The sequence below is a fragment of the Stenella coeruleoalba genome, assembly GCF_951394435.1.
Source record: "Stenella coeruleoalba genome assembly, chromosome: X".
Taxonomy (NCBI): domain Eukaryota; kingdom Metazoa; phylum Chordata; class Mammalia; order Artiodactyla; family Delphinidae; genus Stenella; species Stenella coeruleoalba.
This window is the reverse complement of record NC_137152.1, coordinates 66069619-66078462: the sequence shown is the minus strand read 5'-3', so window position 1 is coordinate 66078462 and position 8844 is coordinate 66069619.

The following is an 8844-nucleotide window of genomic DNA, read 5'->3' as shown; positions in this document are numbered from 1 at the left end:
GAAAAAAAAGGCATCCAAATCAGAAAGGAAGAAGTAAACCTATCACTAGCTGCAAATGACATGATATTAAATATAGGAAAACCTAAAGACTCCACTAAAAACTTTTAGAACTAATAAATAAATTCAGTGAAGTCACCAGATCCAAAACCAATATACAGGCATCTATGGCTTTTCTATACACTAATAACAAATTATCAGAAAGATAAATTAAGAAAACCATCCCATTTACAATTGCATCATAAAGAATAAAATACCTAGGGATAAATTTCAATAAGGAGGTAACAGACCTGTACACTGAAAGCTATGACACTGATTAAAGAAATTGAAGGTGACACAAATGAATGAAAATGTATTTTATGTTCATGGCTTGGAAGAATTAGTATTGCTAAAATGTTTCTACTACCCAAAGCAATCTACAGATTTAGCACAATCCCTATCAAAATTCCAATGGCATATTTCACAGAGCTAGAACAAATGATTCTAAAATCTGTAAAGAATTACAACATATCCTGAATAGCCAAAACATTCTTGAGAAAAAAAGAACAATCTGGAGGTATCATGCTCCCTGATTTCAAACTATACTACAAAGCTAACAAAAGCAAAAGTAAACATGTGGAACTACATCAAACTAAAAAGCTGCACAGCAAAGGAAAGCAAATGAAACCACCAACAAAATGAAAAGGCAATGTAATAAATGGGAGAAAATATTTTCAAATTTGTTTGCTAAAGTTTTAATATCCAAAATATATAAAGAACTCAAACAACTAAATAGCAAGAAACCAAACAATCTGATTATAAAATTGGCAGAAGATTTAAATAAATATTTTTCCAAAGAGATCATACAGATGGTCAAAAGGCACCTGAAAAGATGCTCAGCATTACTAATCATTAGGGAAATGCAAATCAAAATCACAGTGAGATATCACCTCACATCTGTTAGAATGGCTATTATTGAAATGATAAATAATAACAACTGTTGGTGAAGATGTGGAGAAAAAGTAACCCTTGTAAACTGGTGGTTGGACTGTAAATTGGTGCAGCCACTACAGAAAACAGTATGAAGATTCCTCAAAAAATTAAAAATAGAACTACCATATGACCCAGGTATTCCACTTCTGAATATTTATCTAAAGAACACAAAAACACTAATTTGTAAGGATATATGCACCCTCATGTCCATTGCAGCATTATATAACCAAGATATGGAAATAACCCAAGTATCTATCAATGAATGAATGGATGAAAAATATGTGATATCTATGTATATCTGTATACATAGTTATATAGATGTACAATGGAATACTGCTCACGCATAAAAAGAATGAAATCCTTCCATTTGTAACAACATGGATGAACCTTGAAGGTCTGTTCCTTTTTCTGTTTTGTAGGTAAGTTTATTTGTATCATTTTTTAGATTACACATATAAGCAATATCATATGATATTTCCCTTTCTCTACCTGACTTATTTCACTTAGTATGATAATCTCTAGGTCAATCCATGTTGCTTTAAATGGAATAATTTCATTCATTTTTATGGCTGAGTAATATTCCACTGTGTATATATACTGCATCTTCTTTATCCATTCATCTGTTGATGGACATTTAGGTTGCTTCCATGTTTTGGCTATTGTAAATTGTGCTGCTATGAACATTGGGGTGCATGTATCTTTTCAAATTATAGTTTTCTCCAGTTATAGGCCCAGGAGTGGGATTGCTAAATCTGCCTTACATGAAATACTAAAGACAGTTCTTCTAGTAGAAATGAAATGACACTAATTAGCAATATAAAAGTATAAAACTGACTGTTCCTTTTGAATTTGACATATAGTCAAATTCAGAATATCCTAATACTGTAATTGTGATGTGTAAATTATTTTTATCTCTAGTATAAAAGTTGAAAACAATAATATTAAAAATAACTGTAGCTACAATAATTTGGTAATAGATGCACAATATAAAAAATATAGTGTGACTTCATTTGTATAAAACATGAGGGGAGAAGTAAAATTGTACAGTTTTTGTATGAGATTGAAGGTAAGTTGTTTTCAACTTAAAATAGACTGTTATATCTATAATATGCTTTTTGTAAGCCTCATGGCAACCAAAAAGATAAAAAAACTATAATAGATACACAAAAGATAAAGAGAAAGGAATTAAACTATACTACTACAAAAAAAAATCAAAAAACAAGACAGCAGTGAGGAAGGAAGGAACAAAAAATCAGCAAACAATTAACAAAATGACAATAGTAAGTCCTCATCTATCAATAATTACTTAAGGCAAAATGGACTAAATTACCAATCAAAAAGCAAAAATGTAGCTGAATTATGAAGAAACAAGATTGTTGGAAAAATTAATAAAGTAGTGTTGTTCAGGCTTCAGAGGCAGAAGCAGACCTCTGACTGACCTGTGACTTTGTCTGGACTGCATGCCTGGTTGCACACATAAGAATTGCTGCTAGCAAGTCAAGCAGCACTTACAATACGAAAGGGAATATGTCTTGGAATTTCTTGAGCCCTGAGGACCTGGCCAGTCCCCCGGGGTCTATAAAATACTGTGACTCACATGGTGAAACCAACAGCATTGTTAAAGTGAATCCAGAGTTGCATTTTTGCATGCAAATTGATGTCATTTTGTGGCCTGGAATTCTAAACAGAAGCCCCCAGAACTCCAATCTGAAGTCTCACCTGTGGGGTGGATGCACCACCCAGGACCCTTCCCAACTGGGGCTCCAGATTGCTGTCACTTGGGACTTCCCAGCACTGCTTGGATCTGGATGTAGGTGCTTCTCCAATTCGGTGATGTATAAACCTCTCCCTTTACTATTCTTTCTTAGTTATACCATTCTTGTTTTTTTAAAGTTTTTATTGAAATATAGTTGTTGTACATATTATATAAGTTACAAGTGTACAATATAGTGATTCACAATTTTTAAAGGTTACACTCCATTTATAGTTATTATAAAATATTGGCTATATTCCCCATGTTGTACAATATATCCTTGTAGGTTATTTTATACGTAATAGTTTGTACCTCTTAATACCCTACCCCTATATTGCCCCTCCACCTTCTCTCTCCCAACTTGTAACCACTACTTTGTTCTCTATATCTGTGAGTCTTTTCATTCTTTTTTGTATTCACTAGTTTGTTGTACTTTTTAGATTCCACATATAAGTGTTAGCATACAGTATTTTTCTGTCTACTCTACAAGCCCATCCATGTTGCTGTAAATGGCAAAATTTCATTCTTTTTATGGCTGAGTAGTACTCCATTGTATATATGTACTGCATCTTTATCAATTCATCTGTTGATGGACACATAGTTTGCTTCCTTGTCTTAGCTATTGTAAATCATGCTGCTGTGAACATTGGGGTGCTTGTATGTTTTCAAATTAGTACTCTTGTTTTCTTTGGATATATACCCAAGAGTAGAATTTCTGGGTCATATGATAGTTCTAATTTTAGTTTTTTGAGGAACCTTAATACTGTCTTCCACAGTGGCTACACCAATTTACATTCCCATCAACAGTGTATGAGAGTTCCCTTTTCTCCACATCTTCACCAACATTTGTTACGTGTGTTCTTTTTTTTTTTACATCTTTATTGGAGTATAATTGCTTTACAATGGTGTGTTAGTTTCTGCTTTATAACAAAGTGAATCAGTTATACGTATACATATGTTCCCATATCTCTTCCCTCTTGCGTCTCCCTCCTTCCCACCCTCCCTATCCCACCCCTCCAGGCGGTCACAAAGCACCGAGCTGATCTCCCTGTGCTATGCGGCTGCTTCCCACTAGCTATCTACTTTATGTTTGGTAGTGTATATATGTCCATGCCTCTCTCTTGCTTTGTCACAGCTTACCTTTCCCCCTTCCCATATCCTCAAGTCCATTCTCTAGTAGGTTTGTGTTTTTATTCCTGTCTTACTCCTAGGTTCTTCATGACATTTTTTTCTTAAATTCCATATATATATATGTGTTAGCATATGGTATTTGTCTTTCTCTTTCTGACTTACTTCACTCTGTATGACAGACTCTAGGTCTATCCACCTCATTACGAATAGCTCAATTTTGTTTCTTTTTATGGCTGAGTAATATTCCATTGTATATAAGTGCCACATCTTCTTTATCCATTCATCTGATAATGGACACTTAGGTTGTTTCCATCTCTGGGCTATTGTAAATAGAGCTTCAATGAACATTTTGGTGCATGGCTCTTTTTGAATTATGGTTTTCTCAGGGTATATGCCCAGTAGTGGGATTGCTGGGTCATATGGTAGTTCTATTTGTAGTTTTTTAAGGAACCTCCATACTGTTCTCCACAGTGACTGTACCAATTCACATTCCCACCAGCAGTGCAAGAGTGTTCCCTTTTCTCCACACACACTCCAGCATTTATTGTTTCTAGATTTTTTGATGAGTCTACCATTCTTTTCTTAATTAATATACCGTAGTCTTTGCTAATTCATTAAGCTCTCTCTAAATTCTTGTTTAGCTGAGTGTATAGAGGTTATTTTGCCAGCAAATCCAACAAACCTTGAAACTGAAAGTAAGACTTTTGGCAAAAAATAAAATCCAAGTATATGCTGCCTACAAGAGACTTGCTTTAGCTTTAAGGATGCATATTGAAAGTGAAAAGATGTTAAAAGATATTCAATGCAAATGGTAACCCAAAGACAATAGGAGTGCTATACTTAAAAAAGATAAAATAGACCTTCTGTCAAAATTGGTCAGAAGAGACAAAGAATATCACTATATAGTGATAAAGGGGTCAATTCATCAAGAGAATGTAACTATTATATATACACTCAACAGTAGAGTGCCTAAATATTTATAGCAAATATTAACAGAAGTAAGTGAGAATAAGACAGAATTACAATTATAGTAGTGGGCTTCAATACTCCATCTTAAACATTGGATAGATCATCCAGACAGAAAATTAATAAAGAAACCGCAGAAATGAATAACACTATGGATGAAATGGACATGACAGAAAAAACATATAAAGAACATTTCATCCAACGGCACCAGAATACACATTTTTCTCAAGCACACATGGAATATTTTCCAGGATAGACCATATGTTGGAACAAAAAGGAAGCCTTAAGAAATTTAATAATATGAAAAGCATATTTAAAATCTTTTCTGACCATAATAGTATAAAATTAGAAATCAACAACAGGAGGAAAACACAAAAATCCACAAAATAAATAGAAATTAAACAGCATACTCCTGACAAACAGTGGGTGAAAGAGGGAATCAAAAGAGAAATAAGAAGGATATTTAGAGACAAATGAAAATGAAAACACAACATACTAAAACTTATGGGATTCAGCAAAAGTCATTCTAAGAGAGAAGTTTAGAGTGATAAATGCTTACATAAAAAAAAGAAAGGTCTCAGATAAACAACATAACTTTACACCTCAAGAAATTAGAAAAAAATACGAACAAACCGAAAGTTAGCAGAGAGAAGGAAATAATAAAATTTAGCACAGATATAAGTGAAAGAAAGACAAGAAAGACAACAGAAAAAAACTAATAAAACTAAGATTTTTTTTGCAAAGATACACCAGATTGATAAATCTTTAGCTGGACTAATCAAGAAAAAAAAGAAGATTCAAATAAACAAAATGACAAATGAAAGTGGGGACATTACAACTGACACCACAGAAATACAAGGGAACATAAAATCTACTGTGAGAAATTAAATGTCAACAAATTAGATAACCTAAGAGAAATGGATAAATTCCTAGAAACATTAAGCCTACGAAGAGTGAAACACAAAGAAATAGAAAGTCTGAAAGGACAAATAACAACTAAGGATATTGAAACAGCAATCAAGAGTTTCCCATCAAAGAGAAACGTATTCTGTAATAACCTAAATGGGAAAAGAATTTGAAAAAAGAATAGATACATGTATATGTATAACTGAATCACTTTGCCATACATTTGAAACTAACAACATTATTAATCAACTGTGTTCTAATATAAATAATAAAAATTAAAAACAGAGACCCCTGGGATCAAAATTCTATCAAATATTTACAGAAGAATTAACAGCACTAATTAAGAATTCTAAAACACTTCTACAAAGTTGAAAAGGAGGAAACACTCCTTTTATAAGGCCAGCATTACTCTCATACCAAAACCCAGATAAAGACATTACAAAAAAGAAAACTACAGGCTAAGTAAAGAGATGAATATAGATGCAAATATTCTCAATAAAATTCTAGCAAAGTGAGTCCAACAGCACATTAAACAGATCACACACCATGAAAAAGTGAGATTTATCCCTGGAATCTAAGAAGAGTTCAATATATGCAAATCAGTGAACGTGGTACACCACATTAATAGAAAGGATAAAAATTGTATGATCCTGTTAATGGATGTAGAAAAAGCATTTGAAAAAATTCAACATCTTTTCTTGATACAAGCTATCAACACTGGTATAGAAGGAATGTACCTCAACATAATAAGGGCCATAAATTGTAAACCCATGGCTAACATCATAATGGTGTAAAGCTAAAAGCTTTCCCTCTAAAATTAGGAACAAGGAAAAAGTGCCCACTCTTACCACTCCTATTCCACATAGTGTGGGAAGTATTAGCCAGAACCATTAGGTAAGAAAAAAGAAACAAAAGCCACAAAAATCAGAAACAAAGAAGTAAAATTGTCTCTGTTTGCAGATGGCATGATCTTATGTATAGAAAACCACAAAGCTGCCACCCAAAAAATTATAAGAATTAACAAATTCAGTAATGTTGCAGTATACAAAATCACCATGCAAAATTATTTGCTATTCTGTACACTAACAATGAAATATCTGAAAGAGAAATAAAATAATTCCTCTTACAGTAGCACCAAAAACAATAAAATACTTAAGAATAAATGTTACCAAGGGGCTGACAGGTCTGTACACTGAAAAATATGAGACATTGATGAGATGAATTGAAGAAGATACAAATAAATAGAAAGATTTCCCATAGTCATGGATCAGAAGAATTAATATTGTGAAAATGTCCATACCATCCGAAGCCATTTATAGATTTGTTTTGATTCCTGCAAAAGTCCAATAACATTTCTCACAAAAAAATAGAATAAAGCAATATGAAAATTAGTATGGAATCTCAAAAGACACCAAATAGCTAAAGCAATCTTTAGAGAGAAGAGCAAAGCTGGAGGCATCATACTTTGTGATTTCAAACTGCATTATAGTGCATTAGCAATCAAAGCAGTATGGTGCTGGCATAAAAACAGAAACATATACCAATAGAGCAGAAAACAGAGTACAGAAAGAAACCAATGCATATATGGTCAACTAATATTTGACTAGGAATCCAAAAAAGCTCAGTGGGGAAAAGATAGTTTTCAATAAATGATATTGGGAAAATTGGATATTCACATGCAAAAGAATGAAACAGGAACCTTATCTTGCACCACTCACAAAAAATAGCTTGAAATGGATTAAAGACTGAATTGTAAGACCCAAAGCCATAAAATTCCTAGAAGAAAACTCAGGTGAAAAGCTCCTTGATATTGCTTTTGGCTAAGATTTTTTTTTAATTTTATAACAATAGGCAACCAAAGCAAAAATCAACAAATGGGACTACATCATACTAAGATGTTTCTGTACAGCAAAAGCAATAATCAACAAAATTAAAAGCAATCTACAGAATAGAAAATATTTGCAAATTATATATCTGTTATGGGGTTAATATCCAAAGTATATAAGAAACTCCTACAAATAAATAGCAATCCCCCAAAATAATCCAATTAAAAATGAGCAGAGATTCTGAATAGGCATTTTTCCAAAGAAAACATACAAATGTCCGACAGGTATGTGAAAAGATGATCAATATCCATAATAATCATGTAATCATAATCATTTCCCATAATAATCAGGGAAATAAAAATCAAAAGCAAATCAAAATCATAATGAGATATCACCTCAAACGTGTTAGAATGGCTATTATCAAAATAATAAGAGAGAACAAGTGTTGGCAAATATGTGGAGAAAAGGGAACCCTAATGAACTTTTGATGAGAATGTAAATTGATACAAAAACTATAAAAACCAGTATGTAGATTCCTCAAAAAATTAAAGATAGACCTGTCATATCATTCAGCAATCCCACTTCTGAGTATATATCCCAAAGAAATGACATTACCATTTCAAAGTGTTATTTGCACCCCATGTTCATTGCAGATTATTTACAGTAGACAAGGCATAGAAACAACTTAAGTGTTCATCCATGGATAAATAAACAAAGGAAATGTGGTGTATATGGAATATTATTCAGGCATAAAAATGGGAAATCCTGACACTTGTGATAACATGAGTGGAACTTGAGGACATTATGGTAAGTGAAGTAAACCAGATAGTGAAAAATAAATATCAAAAGGTCTCACTATTGTGTGGAATCTAAAAAAATATGTAACTCAAACTCATAGAAACAGAATAGAATGATGTTTGCCAGGGGCTGGGGGTTGTGAGAAATGCAGAGATATTTGTCAAATGGTATAAACTTCCAGTTAAAAGATGAATAAATTCCAGGGATCTAATATTCAGCATGGTGATTGTTGTTAACAATACTGCATTATATACTTGTAAATTGCTAAGAGATGTTCTTAAATGTTCTCATTACCAAAAACGGTAATTATTTGAGGTGATGGATGTATTAACTAACTTTACTGTAGTAATCATTTCACAATACATATATGTATCTAATTATCATGCTATACAACTTAAACTTACATTATGTTATGTGTCAATTATATGTAAATAAGCCTGGGATTGGGGAAGGAGAGGAGAGGACAGATCCTGTAGCAAACTTTAATAAGACCAT